Source organism: Numida meleagris, chromosome 2 (assembly GCF_002078875.1).
Source record: "Numida meleagris isolate 19003 breed g44 Domestic line chromosome 2, NumMel1.0, whole genome shotgun sequence".
Taxonomy (NCBI): Eukaryota; Metazoa; Chordata; class Aves; order Galliformes; family Numididae; genus Numida; species Numida meleagris.
Window position 1 is genome coordinate 85,714,330 of NC_034410.1, and position 26,935 is coordinate 85,741,264.

The following is a 26,935-nucleotide window of genomic DNA, read 5'->3' on the forward strand; positions in this document are numbered from 1 at the left end:
ACACTTTACATGTATTCATGAGAGAAGAAATCCCAAAAATATTCTGAGAAGGACTATTGCAACATACATAGCTCAGTAAAAATAAAAAAAACAGAGATGCAGCCAACCTGGAAATTTTAGGTCAGCTACCAGTGATGACAAAACTAGGACTTCTCTGCTTTAACAAGAATATGAGTGCTAGAACTAATAATAAAGGTATGAAAATTCCCAACTTTTAAGAAAAGAAACTCTTGAAATATCCACTTTCTTGATAAGCAAAACAATAAGATTCTTCTCCTAAGAGACCAAGCCAGCCTCAGAAGTAAGTCATGATAATTACAACAAAGGATGATGGACAAAATGGTGCAGAAATTCAAAGCGTATGAAGCAGACAATGACTAAGTATGAAAAAGATCAAAATGATTGCTACTGTATGATGCTGTAAATGAGCTCAAAAGACACAATATTACTGAAAGAAAGCAAAACCAGAGGAATTTTAACCCAATATGTATGAAGGCAAAATGTGGTGCAAATAATGTTTTTTTCAGACTGGTATTTTATGCGATTGCTCAGCACTACTTTCTGCTTAATATTCAGAAATGGGTTGTATGCAATTCCTTTGTTATCCAAACAAGGCAAGCAAGGTAGGACCTAAAAACGGTTACATTAATTAATACAAAAAATTGTCATTGATTTGTCCTTTATTGCTGTAAACTCCCATATGCGCTTAAATACCTTTTTCTAAAATTCTTTTTTCGACTCTGAAGGATTTAACCTGATAGAAAAGCAGTGAGCTGAAATGTTCAGTAGAGGCAAATACAAAGTGCTGAAAACAAGGAAAAGCACTGATTGAAAAACACTGGATTACATGTATTGTGCTGAGAAACCTCCTTTCAACATCTATATCTCGAATATGGAGCAGTCTTTAGGGACATCTACACAAAGGTGAGGAGATTGTAGCTAAGCTTGTGTTGTGCAGGAATCAGCTTTTCTTTTCTTCTTATGTTGTCATAAGATGTTGATACCAAAGGGCTAAACTATTAAGGAAAAAGAAAAGTAGACAGGATGTTGCCCTGCAGAGAGAAAGCAAATACACAGTGTATGTTCTGCCTGAAACATAAATAAGGATGTTGGGATCCTGGTAAGAAAGTATACAAAACAGAATATGCCTTTCTAATTGTTTATTTTTGAAAATTAATTGCTCATGGACAGTATAATCTCAGCTCCCACTGTAGTAAGTGGTATCCCATGGATACAAAAGGAGATGTATGCACAAATCTTCTCTTTCTCAACAAATTACTGAGAAGGATGGGCACAGATAAAGAAATTTGTTGTATCTCCATTATGATACACAAAGATAAAAATGGTTTTTCAGCACTCCAAGGCTCAGCACACAGATCATCTCAGGAGAAACCTAACTGCCACATTAGAAGAAACAACACCATTAAATACATGCATATTGAGATGAAAATCACCTTTCTTCCTGCTGTAAGAACTGTCTTTGCCAGACTGACACCGATTTTTTTTCTCTAGTGGGACAGCAGAGCTATATTTAAAAGAAAATGTAGTGCTCAAGGAGTGTGAGATTTAGAGAATACCTGGAAGAAATTTAAGATTTATACATAGGTTGCTCCGAAAGTAATGCCTCCTATTTATTTTAATGGAAACTATAACAAATACAAAGAGTGCAATAACACTATTTGATAGAGTAAATTCTCAGCTGAAAAACACTCTTTTTCAACATAGTCATCACCATTAGCTATGCATTTTTGCAAGCAATGAACAAAGCCTGCACGTCGTGCCCTTAAAAATCTGCATGGCCATCTGGAACAAAGTTTGTCTTTCACATTGTTGTCACCATTGTTGAAACGCACCACCCACTGGCTCACTGTGCTCATATCCACTGTTTGGTCTCCATAAACGTTCAGAAAGCATTGATGAAGGTCAGTGAATGCAATTTTTTCCACATGGAGGAATTCACTTTCACACCTTTGCTTCATACACACTTCCATGTCAGATGCCATTCTGTCAAACTGCCCCTCTGCTGCTATCTGTTGCACAGCAACAAAATGTAATGGGATATTGGAGGAAAGGTTCAGCCTCTAATGCCATACCACCAACATCCGCCTCTGATGTGGTGGGCCAGTATAATAAAATACGAGGTATTTCTTTCAGATTAGCCCTGTTTTTTAAAACCTAGATCAAGCAATGCAAATTCACATCTATTCTGTTCAGGTCTTGTCCTAAATCCATCAAGATAGACAAGCTGTATTCAGACTGTACAGAGTCACTAACACTACCTGGGACAAAAGTGATCAGAGTATTCATTGCTTCTGACAGCATGTGCTCTTCCAGCATGCACCGGATTTCTGGGTCATCTGAGAATGTCTAACCTGTTTGGAATATCAAAAATACCAAAACTAGTCCTGACCATATCAGTATTATGTATACATTTTGGACCACAGAGTAGACAGTCTGTTTGTCAATAGCTGAGTTTCTTCAACAATGGAAATATATGTTTTGCACAGTCTTAGAAATGCATTATTAGTATTTATACATGTTCATCAGCAGACAGTAGTTCTTTTCACTTGTCCATTTGAACACCAATATGTCTTAGGTACAAATGTAGTGGGTATAGTTAGTAGAGAAAATATTTTTTAGAGTTTGAATTCCTTTGGCTTCCCCTGAAAATCATTCTGAGTTAATATTTAAAACTTTATAACATTGAATGAGAGGTATATTTTAGCAAGGCTTTTCACAGATTTTGTTATCCTGTCTGGAACTTTGTATTTTCTGTGTAACATCTTGAGGTTTTATGTAAATCTATGTCTTACAAAATGAAATTGTTACAAAAAAAAAAAATTTCAAATCTTCAATTCAAATCTTCATGTGGTTACTCAGTTTTACCCTAGTTTTTCCTCAGTCAAAACTGACTAACCTGCACAGAGCAATGAAAACAATGGGAAAACTGCAGCTGTGATTTGTAAGACCCTTAGGACCTCTCCGAAGGACAAATCTGTGATACTGTTGTGTTTTGCCATCTGAAATGCTGTAACATTGCAATCCACTGTAAAAATGCTATAATTACATGTCAGCATGCTACACTGAAGGACAAGATATAATTATGCTGAACCATTCCCATCTAAGTTTAGAGGCTTCTCAGTTGTCTGCAGCCCTTGCTGCAGAGTGCAAGGCCACTCCAGTGATATTGGGTTGCATGAAACGGGTAACAGTGGCCTACAATTTCTAAGACTTGAACAATTTTATTACCAGTTCATTACAGAATACATTAATCCTGGTTTCTTTTACGAAAAAGGTTGTTTAGGCAAGACCACATTTGGGGAAATAGGTGAGGGCAATCTCCATGCTTGGGAAATTTTCAAGGTAAAGATTTCTTGATCCTCCCCTCCCACCTCCTCCACTTCCTAACACCATTGACTGCTTTTACCATTGATGAAATAATGTATCGAGAGTAAATCTGCAGAGCCCACACTTCCGTGTACTGCTTAGGTCCATACCTGATTCATCTGTAAGACTGGATTCAGAGTTTAAATATCTCTCCTCTGCTTACAGCCTGAATCATGCACATAGACAAAGAAGAATGATCAAACCGTGTGTTTTGTCAGAGGCCATCTCTATCTTTTGCTTCATTCACACCTTGAAAGCTAAGCAAGTCTTTAAGTTCCTTGTTTAATTGAGAGCTCTGCGCCATATGCTCATGAGCTGTTCATTTCACTCAAAAAAGGTGACCAATACTATCTAAATGATAAATGGCTAGAAAGCTCTCAAGTAAGATTTATCTTTTCAGTTGCTAAGAGGAGCCTTTTCAGATAACTACATTTCCAAGATAAACATCCGTACCTTGGAACTTATGCCCACTGCTGTCGAGTCTTGTTTGCCATTTTTACTCCATTGTTTTTACACATTTTATATAACTATGCCAAAGATGAGGGTGCCACCGTGCAATGGCAGGATAAGAAGCATATTTTATTCCATTTAAAATGGCATGTTTTATGATTTCAGTAAGAAGAAGTTACATAAGCTTCATAGGGATTGCAAGTGGAAGTTCTGAGCAACACAAATTTGAAACTGGCCATAAATCTTGCAGGATGGAAAATCCAAGCAAAATTTCCAGAACATTCTTCTTCCACTTAGGGAAAAAATTACCCGTTGTTTATGTTCAGGTAATCATTTCTACTTACAATATCAAATATAATATTTTCTTTCTTATTCCTTCTGACACTGTTTCACTCTAGTTTAATAACTTTAGTTTTATTTAAAAATATTTTCATAAAAAAGAACATGTTCATGATGTATACTATATTCAAATACACATTTGAACATTTTTGAGTTTTAGAGTGTTTTTTTTAATTGTGATCAGCTTTTCTGGATATTGTATAGTTACCAAGTACATCAAAGGCATGCAAACCTTCTGTTCCAGAGATTCATAGCAGTGGAGAAAAAATTCAAAGCAGCATGGAATTTGACACAGATCAAGATTAATTTTTTTAAAAACAAGTACAAATAAATACAAAACTCTTCTTCTCTTCCTTTTCATATTAGACAAGCCATGCTTCATAATAAACATTGCTTCTTAAAGACACACTATGCAAATTCCCATGCTCCCTAGAATAACTCGAGAAGTAACAGTATGCGGTTGCTTTCTCTGCATAAAGTAATTATCAGGCTTTATGTCCTGTGACATTTGTCTCTCATTCTTTCTAGTTTGTATGCAGTGGTAAATCTCCTAGCAGATTTTTCTGTTGCTAAAAGATATTAAAATTATTTTGTAAGACTATGATGATAACTACAGAAATGTGGAGGTAGAGGCAGAAGGAGACGACGAAAATAACTGAGGTAAAATAGACAGTTACTTGATTCTGAGAACTTCAGGTCTTCTTTCCTGGGAGTTCAATTGTTTATTTCAACTAGTTATTCAAACGTATCAAGAGACAACCAGAACAATCTGAAATAGTTCAGAACATCTATATTTTCTTCTTAAAAATGTAGTTACTGGCGCCAGTAAATCTGAATTAGGTGTCCAACATGGAGGTAACATTTTTTTAAATAAAATGCCTTCTAGAAATTAAAAAAATGTTTGCTCTTTAGTAAAGAAAGAAAAATGAAAAATAATGTGCTTTAATGATTGTCATGTAAGATACTGCAGAGAAGAAACTCATTATAAATTAAAGTACTATAATTTTTTTCACTAAAGTATATGGATAAAATGTCAGATAACCTAAAATTGTCTGTGAATTGAGTGGAAATAAAAGGGCCTCTCTTTTTCCGTGTTACTTTTGCTGAAAGTCATCTGGAAATTGAAGAATCCTTTTTTTCTGTAGAAAACTACAATACTACTTGCAACTTAAATTTAGAAAGGGAATGAATGCCAGAAAAAAATGTTTCTGAGAGGTTAAATGTTGATTTTCTGTGATTTACTGTGGCTTGAGTGTAGTAAGTCTATTTGTTTCAGCAGTCCTTCAGATTTAACACAGTATAGTAGTTCCCTTTCAGTGATCTCAGTGGCCTTGTTTCCTTTCCAGAAGACAGATATGAGCTTCACTCTTCTCCCTCCATGTGTACTTGACCAACATGCCAAACTTGCAAAGAGCTTTACTTGACAGTTTCACAGTCATTAATCTGTCCTTCCCTCTCTAGATGAGCACTGAAGAAATGAATCCTTGACTTTGCTTGCTTTGTTCTCCAAGAAGCTAGCATTCCCCCGAGCCACTGCCATATATTCTTTATCTTCAGCATGTTAATCTGTACTTTTCCTTGATATCGCTGTCTGATGCCAGCGTAGTTATTTCCGGTTCTGCCCCAAAGGCTTTTTTGCATGAGAAAATTACTATAGAACACATCAGGTAATGAAATACACTAAATACACTCTAAGAAGTCTCAAAGTGGACTTTACACAGTGAATACTCAACTTGGAAATGCTGATTAATTTATGCAATATAAGTCAGTACCTTTCTGGCTACAAATTATCTGATTCCTAAAATAAACACTAGGATTGGTTCAATCTTGAGCAACTAAGCACAGGACTGAATTTGATGTATCTGCATCTTTATCACCTGAAGCAGAGCTCCAGTCAAGCACTTTGCATACACCCACTAGATCTCAAACAATATCTCAGGTCCATCTACACTCAGTATCTTAATTCCCTAAAGCAAGATCTAAGCCATTGCATTCAAAACCAGTGTCAGGTTGTAGAAGAAGAACAGGTCTGCTGAGAGACGAAAATGGCTGATGGTTGTTACATAACAAGAATGCTACAGTGATGCAGGCTGTTTCTTAATTTTCTAGCCAATGTATATTGTTGCATGGAAATCTATTCATTTGTCACCAGGCACCAACTCATCATGAAAGACTAACACAGACTTTTATTAGCTTTTAAATCATGATTAGCCTCATTGTTCTGCTCAGATGATGCAGAAGCCAAGTACTGATATCATTACTGGTTTGTGACAACTTGTCTGAACAACACTTGTTAGTTCCTCAGTTGTTGTTTTTGCCTTGTATTTCCTTACTTGCTATGTGTCAGCATTGTTTTCACAGGATTTTACCTCAAAACAAATAGCCACAGTGTTTCTGGAAGTCTTCCACTGATACTAACGATGACACCACTAAAAAGTTGGATCAGGTCCTCAGTAAAGAATAAAATTTTTATTGTTGTTTGTAGACTCTACTGGAAAGAAAAGAAATATTTCTGAAATAGAAAAATAAAGTAAGAGAAGTACTTACTGATATGTCGGAATGTTCAAAAAACAACAATAACAAAATAGATGCATTTATAAACAGTTTTACAGTGCCAGGTCACTTACGCTTGGCCTGATTTATGTTTTCCCTCCAAATATCCTCATTAATTTTGAGTTTTAATATGCTCATTGCAATTACTTAAGCTAATCTGCTTGATTGCTGCAGTGGCAGCTCTTGGCAAAATGTCTGCTTAGTTTCAAACTTTGCATTCAACAGGCTCTCTTGTTGCCCTAACAGTATGACTCACATACAGTAAAAGGCAAATGCCAAGGTGCTGCCAATCACAAGAAACTGATAGAAATGGAAGTGAAGTATTTGGTGGTTTCTTTTTCTGACCACAGGGTGTTGATGGAAAGAAACAAGGCAGGACAATCGTGCTGCTTTCACATTTTGCTTAAGTGCCAGGAGGCGGCTCTTTCACAGTCACCACAATTGTTCCTGTTTAACATGGAAGCCTTAAGCCAGACATAATTAGGCTTTTTCTTGACAAATCATTTGTGCAAAGTCTTGACAAGTTGAAAACTGAAACAGTTGTGCTGCATTCTTTAGGGTTTGAAACAGACAGGATTACAAAAAAATGAAAGCAGGTACTGTGAAAGCTATAACTTACAGAAATATGTCTAGTGTGAGTACAAAGTCTATGTCATGTTTGATCAAAACAATTAGACAGAATATTGTCTCATGCTTTCCTGGTGTTATACTACAGTATATTAGTAATATATAAGGGCTGTTTATCACTAGATACATCCTGTGCCAAGTGAAAAGCAAGCAAACACACTAAGAAATACTATATGCATACATTTGATACTAGTGCAGAGCGAAGTCAAAATGTGTTACATTTTGAGCTCATCTAACGACTGAAAGCTTATCCTCACTACAATGAGCTGTTACACAGGAAAAATGAGATGATGTCTCCAAAGTTTGCATACCATAATTACCGCTTGACACTCCTTTGTAGCTGACCTGTTTTCAACTATCATTCATAAGATACAGCAAGACCAGTGTTGATTTTACAGTGTATGGTGTTTGCACTATTCCAGTTGTATTTCTCATAAATTACTATTTCCTGTGGATACATTTAAAACTATATTTAAAACTCTATGTGCTAGACTATATTCATTTTTGATTAAGCTTTTCTTCTTTTCACACTAGCAAAGAAAATATACATAACATTATAATCATATCATGTTGCTGCACCATTGGTAATAATGATTTGGTGCAGCTAAGATATTAAAGTTCTTAGAAAGGCTAGTGTCTTCAGCGATAAGACTTGCTCAGCAAAGCCATGGTGAAATAGCACAGATGTGGAAAGTCTGAAATATTCACATTCGTTTGTTCAAGTTTTAATTACTCTGTAATTAATCTACATGCTTTCTATTTTTCAGCGTTTCTCTGAAAATACCAAGATTTTCATCAAAATACGTAATTGTAACTAAGATTTAACAGCAAATATTACAATTAAGGATTTCATAAAATACCCTACAGGAAGCTCATCCGGAATGCAAATAATTTTACAAGTGCTTACCACAGTAAGTGCCTGGTGAAGCAGTACTACTGGTTATTCTATGTAGCCATTTTTCATATTATTACACAAAATGCAGCAATTTGTGATTAATCTGTTTGTTAAGCTAGTTCTAAAGCATTGTACATGACCTCCTCAATTAGCATTTTCTGAGGCATTAACAAGAAATCTGTACCACTTCAATTCTGGAAAAATACATTCCACAGACACTGCTGATCTTTCAGTTTCTCAGTGCATGAGCAGAATTCTCTGAGAGGCTGTCAAGTCTTAGTGTCATGCTCTGCACAGACAAACAATGAAGGAGGAGAACAAGTACTCTTGCAATAAAATAAATCATCAGCTGCAGCTTTCAAGTTGGGCTCAAATTTTACAATTGCACCATGATGTGGTTCTGTTGTGCCTTCAAATGTTTGTCCATGAGCAAAACAATACTGACACAGGAAAACTGGATGCATGTCTGTTCAAGTTCAGGTCATCTATGTCTTACACATTCATTCAAAAGGTCTTAAAAGAATTAGTCTTGCAGAAGTAAAAGCATATGTGGAGATTCAGAACTCCTACAATTTTTAATTTTCTTTGGTGTTTCACCCAAGTATATGGTGAGAGGGAACACCACTTTTTTATGGCTTACTTTACCATACTGTCTTATTAACCATTTCAAAATCACCCCAGGGATTGGTACCATTTCTTGCTGAATACTGAAAAGGGACTACTAATGTCTCTGTATCTCAGTTCATCATTCTATTGTCATATCCTCTGTCCGTTCATACGTGGTTGAAGAGCTGTACAGAGCTATGCCCACATACATTTCATCTCACAGGACTTTGGCTTGCTTTTCAAAATATACACTTAGAATCATAGAATCAAAGAATATCCCAAGTTGGAATGGACCCTGAAAGATCATTGAGTTCATCTCCTGGCTCCACATGGGACCCAAAATTCAAACCATGTCTGAGAGTTTTGTCCAAACACTCCCTGAACTGTAGCAGGCCTGGTACTGTGACCACTGCCCTGGGGAGCCTGTTCCATGCCCACCACACTCTGGTGCAGAGCCTGTTTCTAACGCCCAACCTGACCCCCCCGTGACACTGTTCCATGCTGTTCCCTTGGGTCCTATCACTGTCACAAGAGAGCAGAGCTCAGCGCTATCTCACCAAGGAGTCTCAGTTGCTCCCCATCATTTTGCTCTCTAGACCATTCACCATCTTTGTTGACCTTTGCCCATTTACATACTTTGAAAGCTTGTCTAACTATAAAGAAGAATACAGTAATAAAAAATATAGTTAGTAACCAAAATAAAATGAATCCAGCCATATTTATTATGATTTCTTCTTCAGCTTCACAAGGTCCAAAATTTTGTTTGTCATGAGCACAAGGATGTACTATTTCATGTAATATATGCAATTTCTCCTGAATTTTGCTTTTTGTAGGTTGGAAATGCATTTTTTGTGTGCGTTTTTCCTGTAGCCCAAACTAGATTAAGAGTTATTTTGCTACTATTAGGCTCAGAAATTGTTTTTAAATAATTATGGTTGGTCACTTAGGAGTGTTTTTGTGTGTGGTATGATAATATGTAATTTATTAAAATTTACTTTCAAACTGTACGTTAAAGAGTGTTAGAACAATCTATTTTTATTATTTTATGTACCACTTTTCCCTGTGATTGCATGTAGTAATTTTTTCAGCTTCAGATGAGTTCTTACTCTTGCGTAACAAATCCCTCCCGTATTTTCTCTCTGAACAACTTCTTCAGTTACCTGTGCTACATTTCTGAAGTTCACTCCCATAGAGTTTCACTTCCTATTCCTTTTTCTAGTGTTTGTTAGCATGGCTGTTTTTAAACATATTGAATTATGGAAACAATGAAAGCAAGGGTGCCTATAGGCAGCTCAGTCGTGTGTGTCCATGTGAAAGTTGCCAGCACACTGCCTGGGGGAAAGCAACCTTTCTGCCTTGAGATACCAAGACACGCTGTCAGCATATTCTAGGAGAAAATGTGTCTGTGTTTTAAGTGTGAGAATGGAAAGAATAAAAATAATAATAATAATACTGAGCCCTGAGTATAACATAGGTGCATGTTTATGAGCAAAGCCCCTGGTAAGTCATTAGATCTCTGTCTTTTGAGCCTGCAACAAATATTCCAGCTTTAAAATAACTGGCATATTTTTTTGTCTAATGATTGACACCATGCCTCAGAGTGCCTGGCTATGTGTGATGAGAGGTAAAGGTTGTGAGAATGTTCATTGAAATGAAAGATAAGAGTAAAATCAAAGTGGCATTGGCTGTGGATACAATTCGTAGTAAAAAAAATATGTACATATGAAGAGTCAGTGGCTATGATACCTCCTTTCTGAAAGACAGTGAGTAAATAGAATAAATGGGACAAATTCTGCACTGAGGCACAGATATCCACCTGGCAGCTGGTAATAGTTATGAATTTTTACTAGCGCAACTAAAAACAAATTTATTGGATCTAATATAAAAATCAATTTGGTAGTGGCTCCAGATTTGATTAACATTATTTTTAACTGTAATCCAATATTATAAATTAGGGAGAAAAAGACAAACAGCTAAAATCTACAAAAACTCCTCTCCAAAACTGCCAAGCAAATTCACATCTGGACAAAGCCACTGTTGGAGACAAAATACGGTGATATTCCAGTACGGTCTAGCACCAACACCTGCCACTACTCTCTGCTGCAGAATAACGCAGCTGTGGACATTTAAAACCAGCACACAGATCCATAGGCTACATCCCAGGTCATTTGGCTCTCTGCCCTCTGCAGCCAGTGCATTCTATATGTTATAAAGCTCCTTTGCCATTAACCTGCTGGTCCTTTGCAACAACAATACAGCAAGTGAGGAATTATTTTCATTCTTTAGGAAGCTGTCTGAAGTCCCATTTCTGTCTTCTGTCACAGCACACTCTAGGTAGACTGAACTTGCATTAAAGCTAAGCTGGGAGAAATTGGCTCTCTCAGTGATATTCATTCATTATATTATCTTTTATTTTTATGAGCACTGTGCTAAAGGAAAACTTTCATGTGAAATGATGGTAAGGTAGATGAGAATAGAGAAGCAGGGAAACAGGCAGCAAGAATGGAGAGAAACAGAAGATATCTTGTGATTTGAAATACAACCTAGCAATGAGAATATTTAAGCTCAGAGCTGCATAAGAACTCATCCAAGTTTCCTCATGTGTAACCTTAGAGAAATAAAGACATCATAAACTAATAAAAAATATTATTTATATCCTACAGTTACCAAGAGAGGACAAATTTTCAAAAGCAGCGTCTATACCTTTGTCCAAAATATCCTGAAATGAATTGGGATAACAGAACTGAATTTTTGTTGAGATTAGACTGTAAACAGCAAACTGGAAAGGGTATTCCATAACAAGCAGGAGCATGAAAATGCATGCTAACTGTGAGAAAAATAGACAATGGGTTAATCAGCTCTGGCATCGCTGGTAGACAGTGACGTACATAAATGCTGAGGGCAGTGCTGGTACTTACTGTGTAATGGGTAACAAGGTATCCACCGAGCAAACTAGCTTGAATGGCTAGATAGCATAATGCAAGGGCTTGCTGGGAAATATGAGTGTATTTGCTGTAAGGAGAACATTAATTTTCAATAAAAACACACACATGAAAAAGCTCAAAGCCAATTCATTCAAAAGACTGCATGGACAAATTGACTTTGCACCACTCTGTGAATGTCCACTTACTTAAGCTTTATTGGAGTGAATTTATTTTATTAAAAAATTTGTTCTACAGTTAACAAAAATGTAAACAGAGGATCTTCTCCATATGGGAACATGAAGAAGGCAGACAAAGAAGGTGATGCATGAGACACCACTTCTGAGACTAGAGTTAAAATAAAAAAAATAGTCAATTGTGTCTGGAAAAAAAACCCACTATTTTCCGAGATCTGGGATAGTATGTTATGACTACTATCCAAGCATCCCCATGACAGGCCAGCTGTTTGAAGCAGTCTTAGTATAGAACACCTTTGATAATTCAACGTACAAGTTACAACAGCAATGTCTGGCTGATAGAAAAAGAGGTTTACACCCTGCTTCACAGAGATTTGTACTGTCTTCTGGCAGAAGCAGTCTGTCCGTACTTCAGGGAAGGGTGCAGAAAGTCATTTTTAGCAAAAACAGTAGAAAATATTTATGGAAAGAAACATACCCTTTACCATGACAGGAAGAAAGCAGCTTTAGAAACAGAATAAAGTCTGTCTAGTGAAAATGACTGTTTTCATTTCCATTTAAATGAGGAAATGTTTTCTTAAATACAATGTGTACTGAGTGTAAATGGTGTCTTTTGGCAGTAAGTTGTATTAGTGTCTTGCAAGCAATAATGAAGTGATTAATTTCTACTAATTTAAAATACAGAGTCTGAAAGAAAGAATGATGCATGGGATCATATATCATATGGCCACAACCATATATATTTGGACTGAGTGTGTAGATTTCAGCAGAAGTCTCGTGTCCCAGACCTCCATAGTTATGATATCCTGAACAAAGATGGAAAATATCTGCTCAACATACATGGCAAGAGACAATGCTGCTAGGCATTTGTGGCCCTTCCTCATGCTATCTCTTTATCTAAGTTGATTCTCTGCCAATTAATTTTCCTCCAACTCTGACACAAAGTCAAACATTAGGAAGGCAAATCATACCGTTGTACCGGTGACAGAAAATGAGACAAAGCAGTCTGTCTTCTGTGTAGTCAGTGTCTTGTAGCTCAACTCCCTGTCCTCTGTAACAGCTTGTACATCTGACTGCCAGGAAAGTAAAATATGAAGATCTCAAGGGCTGCTAATGGCAAAGAAAAGTTGCCTTCTCATATCTCCTATAGAAAAATTACTAGCCAAAAGTACAATAATCTTCTCTCTGTCAATTTAGTGGATATGAAAAAAATACTGTCATTAAAGTAAATAAACAACATTAAAGTAAATAAACAACAGTTGCCTGATTTAAAATAATTGACATGCATCATCTGTCATTATTCATAATCAAGTTGTTCATCAAGAGTGAAATCAATACAGTTTCCAAAGTACTCTTAGGCCAAAAATACGTAGGTCACTCCAAAAGTAATGCCCCCTATTTATTTCTATGGAAACAAGAAGAAAGAGCAGAATAATGCTACAAATTTTCAGCTACAAAACACTATTTTTCAACACAGACATCACCATTAGCTATACATTTTCACCAGTGAAGGAACCTGCATGCCATGCTCATTAACATCTGCAGCAGCAGAGTTGACCCCGTGTTGTTGTCACCACTGCTGAAATGCACAACCCACCACCTCACTGTGCTCATATCTCCTGTTTGGTCTCCATAAACATTAAGCAATTGTCAGTGAATGTCAATGGGTGCCATTTTTTCCATACAGGGAATTCAGTGACACACCTTTGTTTCATACACATTTCTGTGTCAGATGCCATTGTGTTAGAATGCCCCTCTGGTGCCATCTATCACACAGTACAAAACACAAGGAGATACTGGTGGAAGGTTCAAACTCTACACCAACATCCACCTCTGATGTCAAAGGCCAACAAAATAAAATAGGAGGCACTATTTTTGGAGATGCCCTTGTATATTTGGAAGAAATTAGCACAACTGTACAAGATGTTAAGACAATATGTTTAGCTAACATGATGCTATTTACTACTAAGTTAATACTGGTAATTGGCAGCAATATGGACATCTGTTGATCTGATGCAGGAATCACTAATTCTCTAGTGAATGTTTACACCAGCATCTTTGGATCATCTTGCATAATCAGTGCGAGTAGCCTTTGATAAAAAGCTATAATTCTTCAATTTTTTAGCCAGTGACTTATAAAATATACTGTATACTACCTCCTTTAAACACTTCAACATGAAACAATTTCAGGAAAAATATTATTCCCAGGGTAGTAGCTTAGTTTGCATTGCTTCTACCAGTTTTCTGAAAAGCCTCCCCCGAGCTTAAGGAAGTTTGCTTGCAACATTTCAATTGTTTTATTTCTTTTTTTCCCCTCTTTTTTGTTACTCTAAATTAAACTACTGGAGACTGCAGCATTTCATATTATAACAATGCCTGTCAGGAGTTCTTTACTGTGCGTGATAAAATGTAAACTCTTTAATTAGCTTTTTGTAATAAACACTGCAAACTACTTTAGCATCTTAATCAGTAGAGTTTCAAAATTATTTCCTTTTTACTTACCTATGTTGCTCTTTGTTTCCAGTACTCTATTACTCTGTTGAAAGCTGTCATTTACAATATGTCCCATTATTAACAAGCAGTGTGTTCACCATTGCCATTTTAACCTAAATCCAAATATTTTATTAAAAGTCTCGTAACATCATATCTCAAGCATTTTAACAGAAAACATTGGAAACCATTACTCACTGGAAGGTATGCTTGTTGAATACAAGTAGCTCTAACTAACTTACCTAAAAGTGGCAGCTAGATATCACAAAATACTTTAGATATTCCCAAAGCAAGCATTTACAAAGGAGTACGGAAGTGAGTTACTGAATTCTGAGTATACAGCAGGCAAGTACATGCTTCTCTTGTATATGGTTTTAGCAAACTAGTAAACCAGTCTATTCTTAATATGAATGCAATCTGGAGTGGATTTACATCAGTCTTCCATGCTAAAAACCAAAGAGGCAATACAATCCTACATAACGATTTCCCAAGTAGCATAAGTCAAATTATGGAATGGTTTTGGAAGAGATCACCTCACAGTTTACAGTCTCCAGGGTTTTGCAAGTTTTTTATTTCCTTTCCATTCTTTTTCCCCAGGGATGAGCAGTAAGAAAAGGAAAAGAGTTTGAGGCTGATACAAAGGCTGTGCTTTACATGCAGTCAGGCTGTCTCCAGCAATCAGCTGCTTAGCTGCTGATATCTAAGTGCTGGAGAAACCTGCAGTGGGAACCTTCCACCTCGAGGTGCTCCTCCAACAACCTGCTGGGCAGACAGGAAGCTGTGTCTCTAGCCTGCAACTGCCTCAAAGTGCTATGAAGGAGTCTTCTCAGTTCCCTTTCCTGTGCTGTCTGAATGCCTGTGGAGCAGGAGAAAACTGAGATTGAGTAACAACTCTTCCCTTACATGGGTTGATAACAAAGATCAGAAAGGTCTGATGCCAATGAAATAATAAAAATAAAATGTTGTGTTTTGGACATTCCTTATTTTTGACTGCTTGCTCTCCCAGAGCACCTTCCTAGTGCTTCCATATTATTATTATTATTATTATTATTATTTATTATTATTATTATTCAGACTTTCTGCAACTCAAAACTGAAGTATTACAGTTGAGAAAAAATATTCTTTACCTCAATATAAAGTTGTATTTGACAGTGGGAAATGATTCTCATCAAGTTCATCTCATGTAGATTAGAACAGCTTTAACTCTTGCAGAGTTGAACAGGATGAAGACTAGAAGACATACGACAGCACACATATCTTAGCATTATATCTACTTGCACGTCTAAGGATGATTGTTCTACTGCATGGAATTTTTTCAGAAGCTCTTTCAGAGGAGTTGCACAAAATCTGATATAGGAACACACAAAACATTTTTGAGATTATTTCAAATACAATTACAGACATAACACTACCACAGCTAGGAAAATGTCAGTGTTTATTTATAGCCCTATTCTTGCCATCTAATATATGCATATTATTACACATTTTTTTAAATTAGATATTCATGTCACAATTGCTTCTTTTTATCAAAAACTGGTGAAAGCTAACTGTCTGCCAAGTGGTCTGCCTTCCATCAAGTTTTCTCTTTTCAAAGGATCATATTTACAGCAATACACAGTGAATTAAGGAAAGGTCATAAGAGTTCTCTGCACGGGCAAAACAACATACTTTGCCCTGTATCATTTGCCAAAATTGTTTTGGCTGAATCTGTCCAAAATAATTCAGTATGAAGCAAAAATTTATGTGAATACTTTCAGTCTGAAAAAGCATCATAAGTTAAGTTGAAGATACCTAATGTCTGGAAGGCCTTGCTCTCTGCCTATGCTGATAGGCACTGATCCACTTCTCATCTCCACCTTTTCATTAACCATAACTTGACTGTCAGGAACAAGAAACCAATTCAAAACCCATTTAGTTAATAAATCTCAAATCTTCATTCAGAAATGAGGGAAATGAAACTGAACTTTCTAGTGCTCCCACGTTTCCTACTCACAAAATGAATGTCATAATTTTAGCTTTAGCTAGGTTCTGTAGTTTCACTGAGGGTGCTTAGTGTTTCACTGCTGTAACTTTCAATGAGAAGATGTAGCATGCAGACACTACACACAGGTGACTGGCAAACAGATGTCTTCTCCATTCTTAAAAGATTCTTCAGGGGAAGTTGTTTCCTTTTTCCTGAGACTTTAACTCTTGTGCCTCAAATTGGCATCCTACTGCCTACAGATTAGAGTGGCTTCTCATCCCAAGCTTCATGATGTGTCCTCCTTTTTTTGCAGGTATGCCTTCCATACACAAAGAAGCAATATATGTAAAAAAACCCACACTACTCAGCACTGTTCCATATTCAGCTGCTCTTCACCCTGGTACATGTCAACATAGCAGTCAGAGCTATGGGGAAGGAAAAGACAGGCTGCTTTCTCTTTTCATCCTCAGTTTTTAGGGATACTGTGGTTAAGTCTCTAAAGTATAGATGCAGAAATATTACTTCCAGATTAGCTTTAGCAGCAACTTGGGAAGATGTACAGTATTGTATTTTAAGCCACTTTTTCTTCTTTCCCTGGAGGAGTTAGGGGAAACGTTGACTCTAGAAACTTGATACATTTATAAAAATGATAACCAGATCTAGCAATGTTATGCTTGAAACTTTGGGACAGCAACATGGATATCCTGACATAAAGTTTCACATCTCTCATCTTCTAGATGGAGATCAGGGGAGAAAAATCCTTCCCACTGTAAGAGAAGGGCAAGTTGGAGCCCACATGATGACACTGAATGTGTACAAGTCTATGGGGCCAGATGACTTGCATTCCAGGGTCTTGAAGGAACTGGCTGATGTGGTTGTCAAGCCACTCTCCATCATATTTGAAAATTCGTGGCTGTCAGGAGAAGTCCCTGGTAAATGGAAAAAGGGAAACATCACTCCCATATTCAAGAAAGGGAGAAAGGAAGACCCAGAGAACTTCAGGCTGATGAGCTTCATGTCTGTGCTTGGGAGGATCATGGAACAGATCCTTCTGGAAGACATGTTACGACATGCAAGACAAGGAGGTGAACTGAGACAGCCACCACAGCTTCAACAAGGGCAGATCATGCCTGCCAAGCTGGTGACCTTCTACAATGAAGTGATGGCATCAGTGGACAAAGGAAAGACAAGTCATCTAGCTGGATTAGTGCTAGCCTTTTGACATGGTCCCACACCACATTCTTATCTCCAAATTGTAGAACTATGGATTTTAAGAGTGGACTATTCAGTGGATAAGGAATTGTTGGATGGTTGCAGCTAGAGGGTTGTGGTCAATGGCTCTGTGTCCAGATGGAGGCCTCTAATGAGTGGTGTCCCCCAAGGGCTCATCTTGGAACTGATGCTCTTCAACGTCTTTATCAGTGACATAGACAGTGAGACTCAGTGTACTCTCGGTAAGTTTGTTGATGACACTAAGCTGAGCGATACAGTTGATACAACAGAAGGAAGGGATGCCATCCAGAGGGACCTTTAGAACCAGCCCAACAGGAATCTATTGTGATTCAACAATATGATGCACTTGGGTTGGGGCAATCCCAGATATGTGTACATATTAGAAGTCATCAAGAGCAGCCCCGTGGAGAAGGACTTGGGGATTCTGGTGGATGAAAAGCTTGATGCAAGCCAACAATGTACACTTGCAGTCCGTAAGGCCAACAATGTCTTGGGCTGCATCAAAAGAAGGGTGGCCAACAGGGTAAAGGAGGTGATTGTCCCCCTCTAGTCTGTCCTTGTGAGGCCCCACTGGGAGTACTGCATGCAGGTCTGGGGTCCCCAGCACAAGAAAGATGTGGAGCTTTTGGAGTGGGTTCAGAGAAGGTCCAGGAAGATGATAAGAGGGCTGGAATGCCTCTCCTATGATGACAAGCTGAGGGAGCTGTGTTTGTTCAGCCTGGAGAAGGCTGCAGGGAGACCTCATTGTGGCCTTGCAGTTTTTAAAAGGAGCTTATAATCAGGAGGAAGACAGACATTTTACGTCGTCTGATCGTGATAGGAAATGGGGGAACAATTTTAAACTAAAAGAGGGGAAATTTAGGTTAAATGTTAGGAGGAAATTTTTCACTCAGAAGACAGTGAGGTTTGTTCATTTTGTTTTATAATAAGGATCAGAATTTTATTCTAAGTTCGCTCTTTGCTTAATTAATGGATGTAAATGACAGTTCACCTCTTCTACATGTGAAATTTAGATTATAACAACAGGTTGTGAAATAACTAGAATTCTTTTTTATCATCTCTCAGTTTGCTGTTTTTGTAGCTTTCAGGATGCAGAGATGTTTTCAGGAATGGGACCCTGAGCCAGCTAGAATTTTGAGATAGATACTGTTCTTACAGCTAGCTAGCCAAAAGCACTCAATGAACTCTGAAGTTACCATTTATTTTAGCTTAGAGTAAAACAATGAACCTTTTTAAATAGATAAGTGAGGCTTTCTTTGTAAGACAACAAAAGTAAAAGAATATGAAAATAAATCTTCCCCTGCCCACTGTATCCTTTCTTCTTTCCAGCTTTGCTCTGAATCCAGCAACTTTCAGAAGTTTCTTGAAGTCAATGCAATCCTCTCTGCTCCTGAGAGAGGACTTTTTCTTCTTTTTTTTTCCTTTTCTGTTCCTTTATATGTACTTCCCTGATCTCCCTAGGAACCTCTGCTCCTGATGCAGGCTCTTTGCTTACTGAGTTACTTGCAGTTTCCTCAGAAGGTTTCCCCCATGGGTTTTCTTGAAGGCTTTTCCCAGCTTTGGACACTTACTTGTACACTCAGAAGCAGAAGAGAATGCATTGGCCCGGAGCATTCCCTCTGTCTCAGGTGAGATAGTGATAGCCAGGTAAATGGCAACGTGCACCTGCTGCCAGCCATTAATTTTTTTTTTTTTTGAGAACATAATGCACAGTAAATCATGAACAAATGTGACACATCATTGCATCGTTTTTTTTTTCCCTCTTCAAATTCCACGCAAAATGTTCATCTTTATATTACCATCAGGAGACTTCACAGCAGAGGCAGAAATGACATTGCTCATAATGAATTAATGCAAACCAGGAAGAGAAATTAAGTGCCTTCCATTTTCTGTCATTAAGGGATATAAGGTAATGCAGGAGAAGGCCAAAATAACTGCTTTGGAGGATGTATTATTTTAATAGAGCAAAGCTGTAGACATGATAGAGTGCTCTTGTATCAAAGCTAGAGGGTGTTTTATTTTGCACTGCCATTTCTGGGGTCTAAATTACTCCGCTGCCCATGGTTATTTCTAAAGCAATGAAGTTAAAACAATATTTGGTATGATTTCTTGAAGAGTCTGGTCTGACAGTGAATTGATGGATGTGCTTAGGCTGTAATATATGAATATAGCTAAAAGATCATGGCAAAATACAGATCTCATTTGAGAAGATGCATGTTTTATGGAATGTGCTTATGTCAAAGTACGAATGCGCATAAGTAGGGAGCATTTTACTCCTGATCATTAGAGCTGGATTACAGTATTGCCTATTCTGAGAGTCTGAAAATCAAAAGTCACATTTGCATACCATGCTACTGGATTACAATCATACACTGTTTTAGATATTCAAAATGAAATGTTGTTACTGGGTTGCTAAACTGACATAAAATCTGAAGCTTTTGTCTAAAACTGGAAACAGAGTTAGGATTTAAAAACACCACATTAAAGAAAGTCACACAAGTCAAAGTAACAATACTGTTGTTATGCACCTGGGCAAGGAAGGTAAAAGGGCAAGCCCTTACCCAAAGGGCATGGCACGGAAGAAACCTGAGAGCAAGGCTTAAGACTATTACGGTGTCAGTACTCATAGGTATAACAAGATCTAAAGCTGGCAGGCTGCTCACAGTCAAAAGGATTGCAACACTCCCAGAGGAAAGGCAGAAATGAGGAGAATATAATGCATTGGTTGGACAGATAGACAGAAGAAGAATCCTGATGCATGGCCTTTCCTGATATTCTTGGGAATGGTGTGGCCATTTTGGTGATGGTATGAGCAGGCCATTAAGAGAATTAACACATTCTAAAGCCAACTTATTTTAAAAATGCTTGCACTGCTAATCATATTCGATCTAGCTTCTGGAAGGACAGGAGGAGTGTTTGACCCTGGTGGCACACTTTACACTATCTCAAACTTAACCTCACTTTGAGGATGACACATTCTACTACTTTGTGCAGACTGACCAGACCATGGCAGTCTGTACTGCTTTATAATGTTTGTGTGTTTGTGCATCCACACACACACACATCTATTAAAAAAAAAAAAAAAAGCCTATATGTAGAAGGAAAGCTATGGTGCAGGGGAAGGATAAAGTACCTTATATAGCCACCTAATACAACATTAAATTTGGAACACTTTTGAAAGCAAAACTAAACAACCAAGTTATTGCACTGAAATGTCCATGAGCTACTCTGCCTGTGGCTAGTTTGCTGGCATTTTTTCATTATGGAGTCATAACTACAAGCGTACGTAAACCACAGATATAACTTTTGATTATTCATACTATTTCAAAGATAAAAACACTAATGCATAAGGGTAATACTTAGGGTTCTATTTATAACAGAGGAGAATGTCAATATCATAGCTCACAATTTAAAATATTATATTAACATCTTAACGCACTGTCAGTCTAAATCCAACCAGACTTGTTGAAATAGAAAAGATCTCATGAAAGTTATTCCCCATATTTTTACTTTCTCTTTTTTTTAAAAAAGTGAAAAAAGAAAATTAGAATCTGATCAAGAGAAGTTACAATTAAAAAAGAAAAATAAGCATTATTCTTGGAAAGAATGTCTCATTTTCTTCTTTCATTTTAGCAGTTTCCTAGGCTGCTGTAGATTGAAGAAAATAGGAATAAGCATCTTTCGACCACAAACAGATGTGCTTGATAAAGAAAATGTCAGCAAAAATACTAAAGCAATGTGTCACAGCAGCTTTCTGACAGATAGAGGGAAAAGGTAAAAAATGTTCTATCATGTCCAACAAGGTGTTCTTTTTGAGATTTAAAGATCACTGTGCAACTTTAAACATGTTTGTCACTTTGGCTCTGACTGGAGCTATCTGGAGCTTCACAAGAACTTTATCAGCTCAGCATAGGGGGGAAGAAAGAAGCCCATTCCCATTTATCTCAGCCAGGTTCCCTTCAAAGCCAACAAATAAATTACAGTGTACATTTGATACAAATTGATTTCTTAACTCAAATAACAATGTTGTCCTCCCAGTCAGGCCATGTGTCACTCATTCGCAAGCCTGAGTGAAAGGCTCAATCTGTCTGCATGACAGAAATAGGCCTGACGCACCTCTCCGAGGAATGCTAATAACCCAGGCCTGGCCCAGGCCTTTGTGGGCAAGCCATGATAAGGGAAATCAGCCCGTCCTGTCAAACGCCGCTGAGACCTGATCAGTGTTTGTTCCAGCAAGCTGCATAGGCCTTGGAGTCGCCATCCTATTTCATGTAGTAAATGAGAGGAAAATAAGATCCGGCTACCGTGGTTAAGATGCCAGTGACTGTGATGAAACCAGAGTGAAAGGAAACCCCATTGAATATCTTTAACTGATCTTATCAGCTGCTGGAGAAATGAGATATTGGCAGGGGCTGTTGAGTTTCTCACAGCTGAGCAGGTTAATAAGGTTGGGAGGCAGGCCACAGGCTAATTGGATTTGCCTTGGTTTGATAAACAGTGGCAGGCCTATTGCCAGAAAAACATACACACTGTGTCTTTTTTTTCTTTGTTTCTCTTTAAGTCATAAGAAAAAAAAGTCTGCTTTTTTTTTCCCTTCTTCTTTTCCATTTTTTTTTTTTTTTTGAAGCTGAAGGTGTCTTCCTGAATTCCCAGATGAAGAAGCCAACAAAGTCAAACTGTGAAACAGTAGTTGTTGGGTGTTCTGATTTTAATCAAACACCATTTAACCTGCCTGACCTCTCTAAGTCAGCTCACATCAAAACAGCACAACTGTAAGGGCTAACTAGAAGCAGAAGGAAATAACAACCTATTGAAGCTTTCCGAAAGCTTAAAATATTCGAAAGGAGCCAATTTTGCAGCTTTCTTTCCAGACAGAGGCAGCTGAAGAGAGACGGGAGGCCCAAGCAGCCATGACTGTTCTGCTGGCAATGTCGGAGTGCTGGTCACTGCTACTCAGCCTGAAAAACCCCATCAGCCCTCTCAGTCTTATTTCATGTGCTGGCTCTTCTAAATCTTAGGGCATTGTCATCCCTGGCAAGGTCTTTGGATTGTTATTGGCAGGGCTGATTCAAAGAGAAATCATTGAGTGAAAGTGCTGCTGATACAAATATAGTGCCAAAGGAAATTAGTAAAGAATTATGTCCTCTAACTATAGCAGAAATAGTTAATATTCCATTAACTGTAGGTGCATCTCAACCAACTTGCATTCAGTTACACATATTTTTAATATGCGTGAGAGCACAAGTGTATTTTTTTTATATGTACAATGCCCCATATTTGTCTTAACATCAGTCTCTTTATGAACTTCTGTAGCCTCATCAATAACAAATGACAGTGGAACCCATCACCAGTGGGAAAATATATGCCAGTTCAGTGGAAGGCTTCAAAGCTTCTTATTTATTTTGGTTTTAATTAATTTCTTTTGCATTCCTGAAATAAATTTGCTCATGATCATATTCAGTGAGTCAGACACACGCACATGATGAGGAGCTAGAAAGGAAACATTTCCAAGCTTATTTTATATTTTATTATTCTTCATTTAGAATGTGAACTTCTTGGGTTTTTTCACTCTTAAACCAGTTCAGAATTTTGGTTAAAACATTACCCCTACAATTTCCATTCTCTTCTGCACTTTTCTGTAGAAAAAAGAGTTGCATTATATTTAATTACTTACATTAATTTGTATTTCATTACTTGTTAAACATACTTTACATTTACACAGTGTCTTTCATCTCACTATCTCCAATTACTGTGTCAAATTTAAATTTGAATTAAATATATTGCAGGTGTAATTTCTGAAATTGAAAGATGAGTAGAGATTTTTCTGACCAACAGTTTCCTGTTTAAAATTATTACATTTTCAAACACAAAACTTTAAAGAACATACCAGTTTTAACAAACACTGACAGTGAAGTTAGGCTAACATTTTAGCAAGTTTAGAACAAGCTTACGTTTCTGCAATAGTCCATTTTTAGAACAATTTGGATGCCTCACCTACAATGGCTGCTCTCCCTTATCTCTTGGGAGTGCTTTATTCATTCATCAAAACACAATCAAAACCTAATTAGACTTCTGAAGTCAACCCGTTTGTTTAGAAATATGAACTAACTTTCTAAAAAACAGTAGCAGTCCTCACCTGAAAACTGGGATAATGTAAAGCTACATCTTCTATCTGCTATCTGAATATCAAACCACTGGCTTACTGAATTTACATTTCCCTTTCATTTTCTGGTCCACAGAATATTTAATTATTTATAGGAAGTGGAACAGTTTGAACAGAACAGAAAGTATATTTTTCTCAACAAAATGTAGCTAAAACCTAGTCTCCCACATGTTTACCACATGTCATAACTGTTGGACTAGCAGTTTCTCTAGAGCAGGGAAGGTTCAGGCAGTTCAGAATTTACCACGTCCTTTGGCTCTGGAAGAAAACATAAAGGAGAAAGAATGATTTGCCAGCAGGAGAGCTTCTCAGATCAAGATAATCAAAGAGATATTTTTTTCTTCCATTTCAGGCCTGGAAACATTTAAGAGAAATTTTTTTTCATGGTAAATAAGAAAAAAACCTGTAAATAGTACTGTAACAGAAAAAAAAATGAAAGAAAATCCAATCTCTGTATAATGGTGGGAATTAAACTATTCAGGGAAAATAAATCAAAGAAAATATTTTCAACTAAACTTTGCTTAAATTAAGATGCAGGTTTGTTTTTAGGGAAAGAAAACTCTTTCCTCACTTTGAACATGTTTCTGGACACCATCCCACAATACAAAATTGGCTTTGTACTTACAATGACTTATGCATAATAGTTTCTTCCTTTCACATTTTGAGTATTTTATTATTTTTGGATGGACATCAATACAGCATGTGGCACATGCATAAGGCAGACTAGGGTAATGTAAGTACATTTTCTGCAATATAAATACTGGATAAAACTAAGTCGACATAAACCCTTGTGCAAAACCTAGGTCCAGTACTGGTGAAATTAAAACTTGTGCTTTTCAATAATAGTAGGATCAGTCTTCAGTAGTTTTTTTTTTTTTTTTTTTTTTGAGCCTCACATATCAGTTAAAACAATATACAAGTCAAAAATATCTCACTCATCCAAAATTTTCTTAAGTTCATTTGGAATCTTTAATTGGTCTATTTTTCCGACAACCCAAAATAGCACAAAACAGATGAATATGATATCTTTCTAAAATCATGAAAGACAGCAAATAAAGTATGGATAGGCTACTGATTCTAAAACTATATCAAAACCCAGTAGAGATTACATAGTAATGTGGCCAAGAAATACCTTTAGTAGTTCGTTATATTTCAGAAGCGTAATAAAAGAATAACTTGGTGATTACATTTTCTACTGAGATTCAAAATGTATTATAAGTGATTATCCGTTATTCAATTCAAATTTTTTATAGACAAAAAATAAATCAAAGCTAATAATAGCAACTCCAAAGATGTCTCATAAAGTCTAACATGTGCTTTTACCTTTAATCTCAGTGAGCAGCCTCTTGCCTTTAATGGAACTATTCACCACATATAAAATTGAGCAGATGACCACATCTTTAGAAGATGAGGGTCTAAAGAAACACCTGGTAATTAGTACTCAGTAATACACAATGAATAGGTCTTATAACAGGGTATTGGCATTTTCTGGGAGTATCATCCTACTATTATTTTTGAAAGGAAACATATGTATCCAGATCTTGGAAAAAGTAACTGTCTCAAAACACAGGCAAACTCTTTATAATTAGCAGGTACTGTGGAACAGTCTGATTCAAGAAGTTTCCCCTCACATGTGGCAAAACTTCAACAGCATTTATGAAATGTCACATCTGGAAAACAAAGAAATAGACATACAAAACAGAATCTGAAATTGTTGATCTTTAATAATAACAATAATCAAAATATCTGTGCAGGATTTCACAACCAATAAGGAGACAAAGCAACTCAGACTCTTCCAAAAACATAAGGCACTGTACATACTTGGTTTTACGGGCGCCAACAGGACAGCACACAGAATTGTACAAAACATCATGAAGAATATATGAATTTCAAAGTACCTGAAGTGGGGTACCTTTCCACTCTACCTTGAGTGGAAAGCATAAGCAATTGACTTGGTTATCTCAGGTCCAAACTAAAACCTCAACTCAGTTATAGTTCTACTAGACGTTCCTTTCAGTGAGTATTTATCAAGACTGAAATACCAATTATTTAATTCCTAGCATTTTTGTGTTCCCTTGATTGCATGATAATCAATAATAAGAGTTTTAAACAAGAATTCCTTAAGATTCATTGTAGTTCATTAGAGATTTTTTGAGTTACAAAAAAAGACCAATTCAAGACTATCAGAATAGCCTCTTGCAATGTCTCCAAATGTATTATGAGAAAATATCATAAGAAAATGAATAAAACCATGTATAATGTGATAGCATGTATACATACAACTATTTTAACACATATGTAATTTGATACCCATTCTTTTTTTCATCCATGATAGCACGTATGTCAGAGGAGTTGCTAGATTCAAGCCCCTCAGTCACAGAAGATTCACATCCAGACCATTCTATATTGAATAATATAAAATTATTTGAGCATTGTTTACCTGTATTCCATGGGAAATTAGAGCTATCTCCATGGGTTTTTCCTCTGCTTATTGAAATTAATCTCTTTTTCCAGGAAATAACATGATTCTGAATATCTCTGTTTTGCAATCTCAAGTTAAGACTGTTTAAAATGGCTAACCTGAAAAGCAGCCATTAGTTGAAAATCAGATGTTCCAAGAAATGTCAGAAGCAATAGAGAAATAAAATGAAACATTTATAGTTATGTTTAGTTTCTAAAAATGTGATCTTCAGATTCTAATATAAAGGCATTAATATTACATATTTTTTTTTCAGATGTCAATAAGGGAAATATTTTGACTCATGTACATTCCTTTTTCCATAATCACATCACTTGATTGGTTTATATTATTCTGTGATGAAGTAATATAACCAATGTTTCTCCTTCCAACTGGTTTCCAACAGATGAGCTTCCATTTTTCAGTGTCAATCTCTTTTACTCCAGCACTGAGTGTCTCATAGGCTATACCTACCTTAGAGTGTAGAACTGCAGAGTGGATCTGTATCACAAACTGCTGGTGTCCAGAATCCATTGCTTGGATGGATTTAATTTAAACCTCAAGCAGGCACATGCTTGAGGTTTAAATTAAGATTACCCCTAGTCTGATTTTATGAAGTGAACATTAGTGGTTGTAATATGTTAGATATGCTC

The 26,935-nt window shown here is 36.8% G+C and overlaps 1 long non-coding RNA gene across 20 annotated transcripts in view; it reads left to right on the forward strand.

The window, feature by feature from the left end:
- LOC110393728 overlaps window positions 1-26,935 on the forward strand; it is a 108,230-nt gene that overhangs the window by 21,031 nt on the left and 60,264 nt on the right. For 16 of the 20 annotated variants that reach the window (XR_002435144.1, XR_002435138.1, XR_002435140.1 and 13 more), the window contains 3 exons: window positions 8,124-8,267; window positions 15,063-15,394; window positions 17,166-17,882. This is a non-coding gene — a long non-coding RNA (uncharacterized LOC110393728). Of the gene's footprint in view, window positions 1-746; window positions 925-4,002; window positions 4,164-8,123; window positions 8,268-15,062; window positions 15,395-17,165; window positions 17,883-26,935 lie in introns of all 20 variants that reach the window. The other 4 variants (XR_002435149.1, XR_002435148.1, XR_002435153.1 and 1 more) reach the window with 3 other exon arrangements.